This window comes from Corvus moneduloides, chromosome 3 (assembly GCF_009650955.1).
Source record: "Corvus moneduloides isolate bCorMon1 chromosome 3, bCorMon1.pri, whole genome shotgun sequence".
Classification (NCBI taxonomy): domain Eukaryota; kingdom Metazoa; phylum Chordata; class Aves; order Passeriformes; family Corvidae; genus Corvus; species Corvus moneduloides.
The window spans coordinates 62,345,644-62,363,841 of NC_045478.1; the positions used below are offsets into that span (position 1 = coordinate 62,345,644).

General features: G+C 37.9%; 1 long non-coding RNA gene across 1 annotated transcript; it reads right to left on the reverse strand.

The window, feature by feature from the left end:
* Window positions 1–7,169: 7,169 nt before the first annotated feature.
* On the reverse strand, window positions 7,170–10,701 carry LOC116440766. Its single transcript, XR_004238754.1, has 3 exons — window positions 9,777–10,701; window positions 8,246–8,384; window positions 7,170–7,616 (listed from the first exon to the last, which is right to left on the reverse strand). It is a non-coding gene; the product is annotated as an uncharacterized LOC116440766 (long non-coding RNA).
* Between the last annotated feature and the right edge of the window lie 7,497 nt (window positions 10,702–18,198).

Here is an 18,198-nt window from a genome sequence, read left to right on the forward strand (position 1 = left end):
TCAAATTGACTTCTTTTATTTAAGTCAAGCAGCAAAAGCTTGTAAACACAGGTTAATGAAGACCTAAATTTCATCTTTTTACAAATATCAAACAATCAGAGTTTGTTTAAAATGTTATAAACATGACTGAATGTTAGAAACATAGCTGTCATTTTTGTCATATGTATTCTGTTCCAGCCTGAATGTACTTTTGGATTTGGACTGTCCTATTGGTATAATAAGTCTTGGAAAGAATTTATTACCATTATGAAAGCAGCAGTTGTTCTCTGTGCTTTGCTGCATAAGAGAGGCCCCTGCACTTCTGAAGAGCAATCCTCTCTCCTTCTTATGCCCAGTGTTTGCCAAGGTGGTTGTTGGGCTTAATGTGGGCTATTATGATTGCCATGTGTATACTTCCTGCTAAATATTGGCTTAAAAAGCAGCTACAAACAGTTTTCAGCTATGCACAAACTCCCCAAATCTGTTATCAGCAGGTATTACTCTTATGCAGCAGTCATCCATTCCCTATTTTCCCAAAACTTCTTTTGAAGATTGGTTTTGCTCATCTCTCTAGTCCTGGTTTAATGGCTGTGTTGGGGTTATATAACCCCCATTTCCATTTCAGATTTAACAGAAGGGGAAAAATATTCTGTCAAGAGCAGTGCAGGTTTACACTATTATCATGTGGATGACAAAGGCTGCAAGAAAAAAATGCAGAAGGTAAATAAGGAGAAACATGTCTGACAGCTGTATTCAGACAGGCTGCCATGTTCTCTATGCTCAGTGACACACAGAGGTTCTGGGAGGGGTTAGCAGGTGCCTCCTGTGGCAGAAATTTGGGGTTTGATAAAGAAAAATCTCCGATTTTCTTTATTGTAGCAAAATGTCCTTCTTTTTTCCTTGAGCAACCAGCCACGGGAGACATGTCAACCCCCACCTTCTTCACATCAGGGTCTGATTCTTTTCCCCAGTATACTGACAGTTTTCCCAGTTTTATAAAAGATCCACACTACTTTGGGGACTGCAGCCCCAGGAGTCATATGACAATGATGGGGCATTCATTTTCATTCTCTAATAAACTTGTGGAAGTAGGAAGTAACAGGACGCATTAAGTGATCTCTACCTTCTTTACATCTTCGAGTTTGCAACAATTTAGGGCATGTTTGATTAATGCATAGCAACAGCATTATAGTCAGCTCAGGTTTTCTTTGTTCTTTTCATATAACACTTGTGGCTCTGTATCTTTATTGAGCATGAAATTGAGGAAATGGTAATATTTATTATTTCAGGCCTTCTCCAGTGTATTCTAGCTTTCTCTGCTACTTGAGACATATTGTCTTATTTCAAACTGAAACATATGCTGCTCTAAACACAGAGGTGCTGCACTGGAAGGACTTCCTACTACTAAAGATTGAGCATAAATATTTTCTTCATGGCATTTAAATGTAAGAGAACATGTAATCTGATAAACCAGCATACATTATGTTTATGGGGATACAAATTTGACTGCCTGAGCTAACTCTCTAGAGAGAGGTAGATTGAGTCCATAAACTAACTAATTTTGCTCGCTCTCTGTGTACTCCATCCTTTAGTTGTGGATGAAACAGAGCTGATCTGAAAATGACATTAGAAATGCAGCAGAAGCTATGTCCTCAAGAGGCGGCTGACAGTCTGGGTAAGGAGACATCAGGGGCTTATGCACAGATATGGGGGAGAGGACACAAGCTGTGACAGCTGTCAGCCACTGTCTGGCTCCTTGTCATGGAGCCATTCCACCACACTAATGAAAGATGACTGTCAGTGACTCCAGAAAACCAGCACCATGAAGCTCTGTGAAGGGTCTTGTTCTGCTTCCCCTGCATTCAGATGCTGAAGGTCTTGTTTATCTAGACCCAAGTTATTATTACACTCTAAAAGATGTCCTCATATCTTACTAGTGCCGTGGGACTTACTGGTGGTAAAGCAAGTTAGTGGTGGTAAACCAACCGCCGGCGGTGTTGAAACATAGATTTAGAATGATTTTAGTTATAGGCTAGCTGTGTTGAGATTAGTTGGAACAGGAAAGAACTTGGGCCCAGTGAGAGTTAATTAAAATAGTTAGGAGAGCTGGACCTGTAATGGGTTTTAAGATGTTAGTAACTGATTGCCAAATAACTGATGATCTGTCATTTGCATGTTTGCTTAGCTGTGCTTAGAACGAGGAGTAGAAACATTGATAAGTTGGTGTAGGGAACAAGGACAATTACCAATTTCCTCCCTTTGTGGGAACCCGTCCAAAAGTCATGCAAGGTGAAACTTAGAGGTCACTAAAGTAATTAGGATTGTCAAACTCAGAAAGGCAAAAAGGTCAAAATGAGGAAGATGAGCATAGTTCATCTTTTTTGGGACCACCGACCCAATTCAAGACCACCAACTCAATTCAGAACACACACTACGCATGCTTAATGACATTTAAGCTTATTTCCATACAAAGAGGAGAATGGGATGTGTTAACATTATGAATATGCATTTGTATTTTGGATATTCATAATATTTGGAAATAGAAGGTATCGTGTTTGCTTGGATTGGGGCCCTGCGTCTTAGGGAGCTATCCCATGCAGTGCCTGGCGCCAAATAAAACATACACTTTCTAACTCTAAAGTGTTAGAGAGTTTTTGTCTGTCTCAGTTGAATATCAATATTAGATCAATATTCATATTTTGGTAAATCAGTGTGGTATATAAAAATTTGTTAAGAAGCTTCTATCTGGCCAGAAATTATAGCTCAGCATGAATGAATGGGCTTCCAGGCAGTCCACGGCCTGTCTTGCTAGTTCATGCCTTTAGACTCCTTCTAACTGGAACTGCCTGCAAATGTTTATTTTAACCTAAAGTATTTATGTTGATGATGACCTGCAGACCTTGATGTAGCTTCACATGAATTAGCATGGATAATTGCCTGGCTGATTGCTCAATAAATCTGCTATCTGAATGTCTGGACAAAAGGGCTCTGTTTTGTTTGGGTAGTATGGATAGCCATAAGATTTCAGTGTTCACTACTGTTTTAAAGTATTATAATTCACTTTACTACTTTGGCTAATGGGCCTGAACCTTAAAGTTGGAACATCTAATAGAAGAAACTTTAATTATATATGGAATAGCTGTAAATTTGTGCTTAAATAGACATTTAATCAGATGAAAACTGCATTGTTTAGAACCCACTGAAATGCGTCTCTTATTAAGACACGTTAAAATGAGGAAAAAATTCTGCTGAAGTGGAATGTACAAGTGAGTGACTGCTTCCAGGCCCAAGGTAGAAAACTGAAAATTGTTTTAGATAAAGAGATGAGATCAAAACAGAAACTTGCATAGGACTATGAAAGACTTAGAGAAGTGGAGTTTTTTCAGGAAATGCTTTTATAGCTGAAATTCAGAAAGATGCCATTTTTCTTCATTCTAGAAAGATAAAAGACTCAAATGAAGCCTCAAAATTTATTTTCCTTATTCAGAAAGAACATCAAGAATGTCAGTGGATTCAGCTTTTATTTCACCTCCTGTCAGTTCTTTACCACACCATGACATATCATGGGATGAGGTAATAGGCTGAGGAGAACCTGAATTTAGTGAATAGAAATTTCACAGATTCAGTTCAACAATTAATGAAGGTCTAGGAAGTCAGATGGATCTTTTGATTTAGTTCTGGTTACCAGGGGTGAAGGACATCACTTCAAACAGGGAATTTTTCTCTTATGGTTTTTCCATACTTTGAATATGAGAAGGCAAATGTGGCTCACTTCTTTTCAGGCTACATCAAATGTCTCATTCTTCTACAATAAGCTAACACTATTTTTCTGCTGACAGGAGTCCCCTGCATAATTTCTCCTGAAGAACTCAGAAATTAAAGTTCTCTAGAGAGAACAACATAGCTCAAAAGTTTAGTTATTAAAATTTGCCCCTACATTAGTCAAACAATCATAGAAAGTTGGAAAATGAGGCATCGGATTGTCAGGTCACAGACTTAGTTTTAGAGAAGTAATATATAAAATCTATTCCTTTTGAGTATGCTGTACTTGGTAAATTGAGCACCTCAGAAATTTGCCAGAGGTCTTTAAAAAAAGAAAAGAAAAAAAGATGTTACTCTGTAGCATGATGATTAAGGCAATGCAAATTGGTCACAGCGATTCTGAGTCTTCCTCTGAAACTAAAATTGCAATGTGAGAAGAAAAAACTTTCAGACCATGTTGACCTGCAAGAATTCACTGAGCAGGGAAAACAACATATTAGCAAGCATCATTTGCCTTCTTTAAATAAAAAAAAGTCTAAATTGCAGGCAGCTATAGAGTGCTGGTGCCATTCAAATCTAGTTCAGTTATCTGTCCCACTCACTGAACCCCTCTTTCATGGTCTATTTTCCCGTGTTTTGATCTCACAGAAACCATAGAAACATAGAATGGTTTGGGTTGGAAGAGACCAGATGGATCACCTAATTTCAACCCCCAGTGCATCGGGCAGGAACACCTGTCACTAGACCAGGTGTCTCAAAGCCCCATCCAACCTGGCTTTGAACATTTCAAAGGATGGGGCATCTCCTGCTTCTCCAGACAACCTGTTACTTACCACCCCCACAGTAAAGAATTTCTTCCTAATACCTAATCTAAACCCACCCTCTTTTGGTTTAAAACCATCGCTCCTTGTCCTATTACTACATGCTTTGTAAAAAGTACCTCTCTGGGTTCCTTGTACCCTTTAGGTACTGGAAGGTGGATGTCAACTGCATCACACAGGCTGGTGTTGTCAGCAAACTTGCTGAGAGTGTGCTGCCCATGTCACCAATAAAGATGTTGAAAAGTGGTGGTCCGAGGAACACCATTCCTCACTGGACTTCACTTGGATATCAAGCCATTGACTGCAACTCTTTGAGTGTGACCACCCAGTCACTTCCTTATCCACTGACAGGTCTATTCTTCAAATCCATGTCTCTCTAAAGACAAGGATGCCATGTGGGACAATGCCACTGTAAATGGCCTTTTTACCATGAGGTTCAAGTGGAGTCAAACAAACAGTGATTTAGGGAAATTTTGAATTTGATGATGAAATATAAACAAGCCAAAAAGCTAACTTTTCATTTGGTATAAAGCCATAGTATGTTTTACAAATGCTATTCCAGCTGAAGGTTCAGCCAATTAACATGGCAGTTCATTAAAAAGATTGATTATTATTGGAGTGAGAGAAGACTGCTAAGTACCAGTTTCAAGCTACCTTTAAGAGCCTCATATCTGTAACAGATGCTGGTTGTCAATTCTCCTGGGAAATGCACAAAAAATATTCAACACAACAAATGGCCCTTTACAAAGTGTACTCTCCAGCCTCTGGAAATCAATACTGTGGAAAGTTTTTAATGGAGAATTTTCATTTGTGTTGTCAATTAGAGCTGATGCTTATGCCTCACTTAAAAAAAAGTAGTGCTTGCATGTAAGATTTAGAGATGGCAAAAAAAAAAAAAAAAGTTTTTTTCTGGTTGCTATAACATTCAGCTCTAAAACTGAAGGAAAATACAGAGAAGGGAAGTGGAAAGAAGAGATTACTTAGAAAAAGCATGTTACACTGGAAGACTATAGTTTATATTATTATCCCACAATGAATCCCAGAAGACCCAACAGGGATCCAATGGGTGTGGAATGATATGAGGCATGTACAACATATTCTTCTCATGATGTGGGATTTATAAAATATACTAGCAGTCTTAGAAATTAAATAGATGATCAGGCATTCTGTTCGGGTTACATAGGAAGAACAAACGAAGGAATTAAAAAAAAGGGTCAATCTGGAGATCTCTGAAGGACACACTGTGCTCATAATTATGAGTGCAATTATTATTATTTCTTGTTATTTTCCCAGAAGACCAAATGCACAAAAGGAAGGAGGGTTAAAAGCAGAGTCCTCAAACACTGGCTGTAAGTCAAAACATCCTCAATAAATGAAAGCAAGGGGATGTGGGGATGACTGACAAAACAGCAAGGTGCAACACTAAAGAGGAAGAAGGAAACAAGCAGCAATGGAAGGATAAGGCTTTAAAGCATCTGCAGCAGTGAGAGAACCCAGTGAGCAAGAGGAGCAGCTCCCCAGGCTGGCGATGCTGCTCCAGGTGGGAACTGCAGTGCTGCTGAACAACTCCTGCCAATGCAGTGATGAACAGACCTAACAGAGGGCCTGAAAAAGAGATTCATTTCAGCCCACGTTATCCGTCAGATTTTAAAGTATTAATTTTGAGATGCAGTTTTCACTTTTGTGGTTGAGTGATTGTCCTCTGCATTATCAAGTCCCTGGATTTCCAGGCTCTCTGGTGCTCTTGTGACCTGCACTAAATCATGTCCATGAAACCTCTGGCTCACAGCTGGCTGTAGTGGTCCATGCAAGGCTCTCCTGGGGACCTGGGGCTAATACTATCTTACTAAAGCCATCTGAGGGCAGGGAAGTTGCACGCTCTGGCAAGGATTAGGCAGCCCCCAGCATTTGCTGCTCTTCTTGGCTCTCTAAACGAGCCTTTCAACATTACCCATCAAATAATTTCAAATACAAACACAAATGAGAACTTAAGCTTTTCCACTTTTACTTCTCTTCAGTTTTATTTGAATTAAAATAATGACTGAATTTTTTTGAAGTATGAAAACATTTACACCTTTAGAAGTGTTTAATGTCCAAGAGTTTTTTGCTTTCTCCAATTCTACCACTATTTTCCACACAGATGAGCATCCCCAAAATCTTGTCTCACAAAATTCAGAATTATTTTGAGATCTCTGAAAGTCACTGAAGCATAAAACCAGTGGTTCAGGTTTCTTAATTGTTACACTATTCATTTTGACATCTTAAAATATGTTATTTGTAATATTGTTTACAAATTGTCTTATTTGTAATATTTCCAAAGTTATTTTCCTTACATTGAGTCTTACATTGCAACTTATTTCCTTCAGTCTTTTACTTAATATCCAGTGCGTTGTTTTAGAGAGAAAAAAAAAATTTTTACATTTATAAATGAATATAGAAAATCATTTATACATTAATGAAAATGTATTTTTGGTGTTATTTCATTATATTACTTGTCTCTTTTTCCTTCTTTTCTATCATTCTCCTTCTTTCTTTCTACTGTGATTTCTTATCTCTGTTTCATCTCCAGTATTGCTTTCTTCTTCTCTGTCTTATTTATTTCTAGTCCTTCATGCTTTTTTTTTTTTGTTTAACTGCACAAAACTCAAACTATTCCATTAATGAAGAAAATGTTTGGACTGTTGTGAGTCATATGGACAAGTAGATTTGAGAAGCTTCATACTCTGCTTTTATGAATTTATGAAGTTTAGATTTAATCCAGCTAAAGATCAGATATCTGCTCCAAAATTTCTGCAGAGACAGACTGGGAGACATCCTGTTCTCTGAAGAAGATTGTGTCATTTTCCAGAAGCCTGGCTCCCATTCACATGTAAACAATGGGCTGCTTGCATAGAAAAGTAAATGATGTTTCTGCACAACAGCGCCATAAGCTCTCACCCCTGAAGACGAAGTGCAGTGAAATCATTCACTCAGCAACAGCCTTTGCCAAGACACGGGAAATCTTCATCCAGATTCTATACTTCTATATTTGTCTGCTTCCCTTCCAGCATTTTCCTGTTCAAAAAGAGATTATGGTGAGTTCAGGATGAACTGTAACACACACAGCAGAAGCTAAGACCAGTTCACCATAAGAAGTCATTTTATCAGGCTGCATTTCATTTGTGAAATGTATTAGTGTTGGCCACCACCCTTCATCATTTCATCAGTTCTATATCTGGAAAGAGAATGGTGAAGTGACTCATTTTAAAACAATTAGCTGATAAATGTTTTGGGCTGATTAATCATGAAAAATAGGCCTGGCAAATACAAACAAAGTTAATGATTTGCTATAGTAATTTTGCTATTTCAGTCTGGAATTTTTTGAGCAACAAATACAGTAGAATAAGAGGCAAGGCCTGTACTCCTGTTTACAGTTATGGCTATTATAATCCCTTTTTGGCCTTTTGCCATCCTTGCCTAAAAAGCTAAGTGAAAAAACAGCCAAATTATAAATATTTGAGGGGGAAAATCCTTCCAATAGTGAGTCAGTGAAGGGATAGTAAGCTTGGACAAAGACTTTGTATTAAACAAGAAGGATTTCCTTCCAGCCTTCAGCTCTCCATTGTTCTACTCGAGGTTGTGAAATGTGAACACGCATATCTAAGAGTGCATAAAATAATGATTGGATTGACCATATTTTGTACCTTTAATAAACAAGGGGTATCAGATGAAACTTCACAGAGGTTCAAAAAAACCATAGTAAAACACCGCATTCTCAAATTCCATCTATGGATAGAAAAGTACAAAGAGCAACATCTTTCTATTTTTCTTTTGTTTTGTTTCCTAGATCAGTGAGAAAGAAACAATTAGAGACTCTTTTTATAGTGTGGTGACTATACAAACCACTTCTTCGGACATGACATCTCAAAATTATTTGTTCAATAAAACTACAAAACAGATGCTTGTAGGAGACTTCAAGAGACTCCATTCTCTAGCTGACAAATAAGATGAACTTCTAAGATCTCCTGTAGAAACTAAATGGTTATAAACCCCCAAAAAACCCAATATATACATCACTGTTCTTCACTATTGCAAAATACAGATACAACTCCAAACAAATTATTTATATTACTAAACAGGATATTTACAGAAACCTCTGAAATGCAGTTGACCAAACATTGTTGTTAAATTCAACACCACTTTTAAAAGAACTAACTTATGCTTCAGTCATACTAAAAAACAACTGTGTCAGCAAGCTTTCAGTGTGATAACCTTACATGTACAGAGAACTTAAATATTCGGAGGTACAGAGAAATTTAAACTTAAAAGGTAACTGGAATGTTGACCAAATATTTTGATGAAGGATTTGATTCAAATGAATATAAAACAAATCCCAGTCACTCAATATTTGATATGTGATGTTTAGAAAATTTGGAGTTTGGGGAATCAATACTGAACAATTTGAACATTTTAAACCATAAGAAGTTGTTTGAAGGTAAAAAGGATGACTGGAGTTTATAATAAAACCGGGAATTGCCTCATCTATGAAAGGATGGGTTTTGCCCTTTCGACCTTACAAGAAAATCACTGCAAGGCTGTTGATTTTATAATTCCAGGGAAGATAGGAAAACTCTCATAAATTGATATAGAATACTATAAATTATATGTATTATTCCATTTCCTATCAGTTCAACCACAGCAGTACTGATTTAAGAATGCCAGTTATTTACTCTGAGTTAGAAAAATAAGTCAATTATATGGGCAGCCTTGGCTTGAAAAATAGGATAAGGAGGCAACTGCCCAAGGCAGAAGGCTGGGAACAAGGACCTGCACACTAGCCTTGAAGAGATGACACTGGCTCTTCCAGACTAAATTATCACACTCAGTTTCTACCACCATTGCTCCTTACTGTGGTTGTTGCAGCTGAGGGAAGGCTTGATCTGCGCAGGACCTACACCATGGAGGGGAAAGAAGCGACTCCTCTCTGCAGAAGTCAATGGGTCCGCTTGAATTACCATTTTTTGACTCACTTCATGAAGTGAGTCATGGAGTGCATGAACTGCATTTTTTTTGGGTGACACTAAATGGTAAGCTTTATTCCAAGAGCACAACTAATGCTCTCCAATTGCTAATGACAGTTAGTCCATGGGATGTGACTAGAATAAAAATAGGGAATGGAAGCCCAAATATAGAAGAAAAGAAAGAATCAAACATAAAATCCGAGTTCTGACTCACCAGAGTTTATCCCACACTCTCCCTTATGCTTGCCAACGCACTTGCCAATGCAGACAGAGCCATAGATCAAAAACTCTCACACTTGAAGGTGGGTCAGATCTCTGAAGTCGCTCTTTGGTTTCTCCAGTCAGAAAGCCATTCTTTCATACTCTTTTGGGTGATTAATAATGAGATTTCTCCTCAGAGTCATTACTCTCTACTAGGAGAAATCAGGATGCCAGTGGTTATTTAATTTGATTCCTACACCAAAGATGTCTATTTTGTAAGCTGAAAGAAACAGCTTTCTGCACATTACACTGAAAATAGAAAGTTCTAGCTTGGGAGAAAGATGAAAGGATCAGTAATTTATGTTTGATCCTTCCTTATATATGACAAAGGTGTGATCTTTTAACCATGGCACTTTCTCTTGCTGTGCTGCGTCAATGAAATAATATGCTTCAGATGACAAAAGGTTTGGTTTCAAAGGGGTTTTTTTCGTTGTCCATGAAGTACATCTTTAAAAGTGAAGAATGGATGATTCATCTTACTGGAGATCCAAAGAATACTGTAACTCCAGGCTTATTTTAACTCCGCAAGCAGTCAGCTTTGTTGGCTTTTTTTCATGTTGATGTGCTACACATCTCCAGGCTTCCTGTACATACAAGAGAGGGTTTGTTTAAAGCATAACAATGCAGAAGCCTCAAAAATCAATTTTATGATTGTGACTTCTTGAGGCACCTTCTTTTGGAAGTTTTGATTTGATTGAACAATTTTGTAAACCATCATCTTTAACTACAGCTATATAAATAATATTCTTTCATGATCTCCAGCTTTCTGAAGGAGATGTGGTCCCTGGATTAAAAAAAGATGGCAAATAATCAATCCCACTAGATTGGACACTCAGTTTTCTTAACTGAAGTCAAATGAATAACTCTTGCACCACTCCTTGATGCTCTTTGCTGTTAGAAGGCCCAAGGATACAGCACCATCCACCTGCCAGCAAAGCCACTGTCAAAAGAAGGGCAGGGCCATTCACTCAAGGAGTCTGTTTATGAGCATAATGAAGCAAAATGGTACCTCTGGTGAAGCTCTCAGAACCAAGGCATTCACTTTGAGGTGTTTGATTGTACTTAGTCACCAGCTCTCATACATTTCCTCTTTGGGGGTTAGCAGTCTGGATGCTGCAAAACAGACTAATTACTGCAGTCAAGACAACATCTCCATAGTCAAGCACCTCTCACCTCTTAAAAATCAGGACAGGAGAGGTAGGGAAATAATAACAAAGCACAATAGTGTAATTAGGGCCTTCAGGATATTTCACCAACCAGTTGTTTCACTGAGTCTCACACAACATGAAAAAGCCAAAGACTAAGCCAAACACATATTTCCACCACTATCTCTGGCACAAGATAGTAACTTTTGAAGCAAGTTACAGTCTCAAAACTGCCAAGTACTCCACAAATCTACAAGCTTACCTGAAGTAAACTCTCAACACTTCATAGTGACTTTTTTTTGTAAACCACCAGTACCCCTTCCTGCTCAATACACACCAACAGCTCTACCCCCTAGAGTTTTTACTTTTTATCTGTTTTCACCACTGCTGCAATCACCTTCATAGCAAATAAAATCTTGTGCTTTCACCCTGTTTAACACAGCTTGAGCCCTTCCATTACTGTAGCAACTCGCCTGTTCCCCTAGCCTCTGAAAGGTCTCTATTTTAAACCAACATTAAACACAGTTCAGGTTTTGCAGCATAGTCTCACGGTGCCAAAAAAGTCCAGCTGTGACAATCAAAGTTCTCATTTGCCTCACTTTTGGTGTCTCTAGCTTGGCCTCGCAGGGGCTTTCCCTGCTTTGTCCTGTGTTTAGAATAGAGATGTTTTACAAAAGTTATCTTCACTGATTGCCCAGGGTTCTTTCCATTGCCTGCTTAGATCTCTTTGTTTGTTACTCTTTCCAGCTTTTAAGAAAAATCTTCAAAAAAGACTAAAATTAAGTTACCTGAACTGATTTCCATTAGAAGCCTCTGAATTTATGCTGGAGTGATTTTCTCAGTGCAACAAAGAACTAACTTGTCTACTGCAATTAGTAGTGACAACCCAATATATCTTAGCAGAAGGTGCTTTTTCATCTTTTATGCATATTTCATATGGGAAGTACAAAGCATTTGGGGAAGTTTACCTCAGAAGCACTGCATTGTCAGGCTTCAAAATCACTGAGAATCTTTAATGTTTCACAGAAAGCATGATTTCTTTTTCCTATGAATAATTTTTGTTTCATTATTTTTTTATAATTGCTCAACAGATGGATAAGGGTTTAGAATACCAAAATAATATCTTACTTTAGAACAGCACAAATTAAATGAATGTCACAATTTGAAAAATAAAAGTGTTTGAGATAGCCTGCAATTAGTGAAACTTTCCATGTTATGTCAACCTAATACTGAAATCAAGTACATTTTGGAGTACTTAATATTTTACTTTTTCTACTTATTTTTTTTTTTAAATTATGCATTTTTGAAATTAAATTAGAAATACTGAATGTAAATCTATGTTCATAAACACATTTTATTAGAAAAGAATAAAAGGAAAAAGGAGTTGCCAGGGGAATTTATATACCATACAACACAACAAAGTAAAACTGGGCCAGCAGAATGAAAGAGACATTGCCTGAGTAAAATCAATATAATAAATCCCCTAAATGATTTCTGAACAAATTATGATGAATATTGTTTAAAAGCTAGCACTGTGGTGATCCTGACTGGGAGACTATACTACATGGAAGAGTTAGTGGTCAGCAAAATAGATTACCTGAGTAAACCCAGTCCCACGCAGTCCTGTGCTGCACACCCAGGGTGCCCTCCCAGCCTGTGCTGGGCTGCACAAAACCCTTGGCTGAAGGATCACATCAGCTGACATTGCCACAGGCTGCTCCGGCTGGGTACCAGCAATTGCAACACCTTCCTGTTCTTGTCTTTATCCAGAAGTGCAGCAAAACTTTATGTGAGCATCCCTTTTTTTTGACAGCAGAAATAATGAAAAAATTATCCTCATTCAAGAAATTCCTATAGCAAAGGGGGCCAGTCTTCTCATGGGCAGGGTCTGGACAATTTGTACAGAGTATGTATCAGAGATCTGTTCAAAGCTGCTCAGCTAAGGACTCTCAGCATCTGAAGGGACATAAGATTGTCTATATTCTTTCTTTCTCTCTTTCCAGTGTTACCTCTAATACATAGTATTTGAAAGGATACTTTATAGAGCTTTAGTGACTTTTTTACTGAGGTCATAACAGGCCTAAATGTCCTTGTGCAAAACAACTACTTAAAATTACTATTTGAAGACAGTAGGACCATGTAGACTGCAAATGGAAATCTGAGTTTCTCATAACAGCCTTATTTCTATTTTTCTTTTCTGTAGACTGCAAATGGAAATCTGAGTTTCTCATAACAGCCTTATTTCTATTTTTCTTTTCTGTATTCATTGAAAGTACAAGGGCAACTCTTTGAGTAAAGGGTTGATGCCCAGCATGTGTACAGCTACTGCTGAACTTCTGATTGGCTCTGAAATACAATTTCCCTGCTCTCTCCGCAGGAGCACTTTCAAGAGGAATTGAGGAAATTATCTTAGACAACCTGCTCATTCCAGTTTTAGGAACCATTTTTGATGCAGTCAAATACATGCAAATGACATACAAAAATATTCTTTGTGAATCTTAAACATTCCAGACGTTTAGTCCAAAATGCCTCCGTAGCAATTACATACAGCCATTATGGGATGTAATACTGTCCTTAGGGCCCCACAGTGTAAGCCCTAAAGCTCAAATTGACAATAGCATTAGCAAAATTCTCCAACTACTTGATTAAGTGACCGTCAGATAAGACTTAGAACTTGTACTAATTTTTTTTCTTCCTTTGGCTGTTGCCTATATGTATACCCATTATGACAAATGTTCAAATAATCATGTTTGCTACAGAGAAAATATACCCTGCCTGTTACTGCATCTCTAATTGGCTCCAAATTAATACACCAACTTACAGCCTTCCAATTTTGTATCATTTGCAAATTTGCTGTGAATACTCTCTGTCCCCTCACCAGGATATAACAAAGATGCTAAGCAGTATGGGTCTCTCTAGAGTCAAGCCCTGCAGCACACCAGTAGTTCCTTGTCTCCAGCTGGACTTTGTGTAGTGACAACCATCTGAGCGCAGCTGCACTTTTTAGTCCACCTCATCCTCCACTTAGTCAATGTTTCATTAATTTGTCTATGAGGATGTTATGGGAGAAAAAAAGCCTTGCTGAAGTCAATACAAGGAGTACCTCCTGTTCTCTTCACATCCATCAAGACAGTCATCTCATCATAGAAGGTCCTCAGGTTAGCTAACTTGCTTTCCTCTCCATCAATCTACGCTGACTATGACCATTTACTTTCCTAATTTTCATGTATTTGCAAATGTTTTCCAGGCTTATTTGCTTCATAACAAGGAAGTTGCACTTCCTTGGGGTCAAGGTGAAACTGACTGCCTTATAACTTCCCAGATCCTCTGTCTTGTCCTTTGTGAAGACAAAAGTGCTGTTTGCTTTTTTCGAGCCCTCAGCTGTCTCTCCTGGTCACCACGATCTTTCAAACATAAGAACAGGTAAACAAGGACTCATGAACTTTCAGCCTCTAGTTACAATAAAACGTTGGAAGTCCCACTGGTTGAGAGTGCACATCGTAACAACTGAAGTTCTTTAGGCACCAGCAAAGAATAATGATGTAATATGGTCAAATATCAGCAGAACAGATTTGATCAGCAAACCTGAAAAACTGAATGAAAGCAACTGAATATGAGGAAATGGTTTGTGAAGTTTATAGCTTTCAAATATGTAACTGCAGTGGTTTTCATGAAGAAAAATCTCTGCAATGACCGCCAAATATAAATGGATACAGGAGCACTGAAGAGCATCACTGGATATCACTGATGCAACAACAAGGTCAAAAACAGTTGTAAGGGTCAAGTGTGAGTTTACTTCAGAAAAATCTGTACAATAACTGTCTCTTCACTGATGCACTCAAGACAGGCCTGTGTCCCTCCACAGCTGTATTTGGTTTACTTGGCAAGGTTTTTGTAGCAGGGGGGCTCTAGAGGTGGTTTCTCTGAGAAGCTGCTGGAAGCTTTCCCTGTGTCCCATGGAGCTAAGGTCAGCTGGCTCCAACACAGACACATCATCAAGAACTGAGTGTGTCAAGCTAAAGCAAGTAGAGTGCTGAGTTCCAGGCCTTTGACAAATTTTATGGATAACAAATTTTATCCAGAGCACATCTATGGCAACAATCACTGAGATGACCCTCTTAGCCTGGACGTTCACAGCATTTTGTTATTGCTCCTTTCTCTTACTCAGTGTTCTTCAGAAAACTTCTTCTCCATGTGAGAACCATTTTGACAGGAAGGATAGCTTGTTTTACTGCTTTGTTTTGTTCGGGTTCCTTTTGTTTCTGAAAAAGATACCTCCATTTTCATCTGAATGCCTACAGTTTTCAATTTTTTTTTTTCATTTTAGGTGAAATTTAAATAGAGGCAGAGTTAGCAAAGAGACTCTCCTGGTACCTCGTCCTTGGAGAGCTCCTAAGAAAGTTCTTAGCCTACGAAAAGACATTCATTATGTCAGTGGTGGTGTGATTTATAAACCTGAGAGAAAAGTGGATGATGAAAACTTGATTAATGTCCTTTCTCTCCAGTCATGTTGCTTGAAACCTGAAGAGATAATAAATAATGAAATATCCTATATGGATGACACTATCTACTTTCAGCCTAAGGGATAGGATTTGCAATTTTTCCTGTACTAAAGTCCTCTAAGTTTTGGAGGAAAGCCTCCATGGAAAGAGAAGAAATTAAGAACTGCACAAGGGGGCAGAAAATTGCCATTAACAGAATCAGGTATTTATACTGCCTGGCTTTATAAAATCTGTAATCCTTGTTTCCAGAAGCCTCAAATGCAATGTCCCTGTTGGGACGATGTGGGACAAAGTTATTTCTGTTGATTGCTACTGCTGTCATTTCCATAACAGTCACAGTTAGAGAGGCACAGTTATCTCTTTGAAGATATTCACTGTCTCGAAGGACCAGAATTCAATTGCCCAAACACACACATTTATTTTTATTTCAGATGACCTGACTATCAAAAGACAGCTGTGAGGGCAGTTGTAAACAGATGCTATATAAGACACTTAGGAAAAGGCTGCTGGAGGCTGGATACAATATGTTTGAGTTTCTAAAATAGTGTCTGATTCTTGTGGTTAGGCAGCTGACCAATCCATTTTCATTCTTCACCATGTTTCTTTAAAGCTGATACCTCTGAAAAATGTTCTCCCTATCTTAACTTAGATTGCTTTTTTTTTTCCAGCTATCAAAACAGATGAGATTCATGAAATAGTGCTTTTCATGGGTTTTTATATGCAAACATACTTCTCTGTCTAGCTGCATTTTCCATTTAACTCATTTTGGACAATTCCAGCCGATTTGACAGATGGGACAGTGGCTTCAAAGGCATAAACAACCTACAAGTGTCATGAAAATAGTCTGGATGAATGACCCTATTAGTGCTCTGACACAAAAAAAAGCATGGTAGGAATTTTATTATAGACATTGAAGAGCCATATAAGAGAGAGCTAGTTTGAGCACTCCAGCAGCATGAAAACTCCATGTGGCATTAGCAGCTCCATAAACAGCAATAATTCCACTGCTCACAGAATAATCATACTTACTATCACAATTCCACAACCATCTACATTAACAAGTGACACCCAAGTGGTGAAGAAGCTGAACATTGTATAAGAAGCAAGAAATAAAATTTAAAAATAAGAGAGAGAGCTTAAAACAAATGCAAAAACAAACATATGAAAGGTCAGAGAAAGACTCAAGGTTTTATTCTTATATATTCAAGGCAGAAAACTTAAATAACAAAAAAGAAAAATAATGTGAGAAATTTGTAGCAACACATTTGTATCTGAACTGAAAGAAACTTTCACAAGTACTCATAGATATGTGATGAATACACTATTAAGTATGTCAGTAGCTGGCACTTCCAAATCTTGTGGAAACAATTCTGCCATGTCTAACTGGTTGGCCCACACGTGGTTTTATGGCTATTGCAAATCTCTTCAGTGCCCAACAAGTAAGCACTGGGCACTCTAACTTATTTTTACAAGTAAATTCCATGCAAATGAAAATTAATTGATTCCTTAGTGTTTCTGCTAGGTTTGTTATTTTTTGTTTGTTTGCTTGAGTTATACCAATATAAGCCATCCATGTCCTTGTATGCTTTAGGAAGTACTTGCATATTGTCTTTGCTCTGCACAGGAAACAGACAACTGCTTGCAGGTCTAGGGAATAAACAGAAACATTTGCTTAGAGATTAATAGCTAACAGAATCACAGAAGTTAGAAGATGGAAAAACTACACTGTCTGTGAAATTTTCTCTGTGCATTATGGTGCCATGTTTAATGGAATGCTTTAGCTTTTCATTTTATTCCAGTGGAAACCATCTTGCCCACTAACTAGCATTGACTTTGTTTCAGATATCTCTGTGACTGTAGTTTCCTTTGCATCAGCATAAGGATTTTATCACAACTACTTAGACTGTCTGATTAGCAATTTAATGGGATTTAGTTGACCCTAAATGAAAGGACAGACAGCCCTAATGCCTGGAAGGCCATCAGATTTACGTAAGCCTTCCTACTAAATGTGTTGCCCACAGCAACCATTTCCTGGATTTTGAGCTAAAATGGATACATACTTCTGCTTATACTGGAATTTAAGGAGGTGGCAGACAGAAGGCTTTAATTGGATTAGTCCACCAGTATGGTGTAAATTTTGTATAGTAGTAAGTTATAGTATCCAATATAAAGATTTTCTTGGGCTTGAAGACTTAAAACTGTCCTACATGTCGCAGTTCCACTTTAGCTGCAGTGATGTAGGTTCAGATATAATTAAGGGAACACACTGACTTAGTACAGATAAAAGACTTATATAGCCTTGTACACCCTAATTGAGAACAAGCTTTCGCAAAGTGCAACAATAGGATGATGCATAGAGGGAAAGGAATGCAGTGAGTAGAATGATGTGATCTAAAGCACATGTAAATGTTCTCATTACAAAGCATTGGTCAGATTTTTTCTTTTATCTCTTATACTGGAATACTATATTTGATCTTTACCCATTTTTGCCACTCAATTTGAGGTATGGAGGAGAAGACATGCTGAAAAACCCACTTCTTTCTGATGTATTGTCTGATTAGTCATCCATGTACTGGCCTCGTTCTAATAGAGACTCCTCAAAGTAATTCAAAAGAAATTTTGAATTGTTCAAAGGTATAGGGTACCCAAAGGTATCCCAAACGGATTTATTCATTCTTGAGATGAATGAGGCAATGGATTTAAGTCTCCTGATTTTTCTATCTCCTGA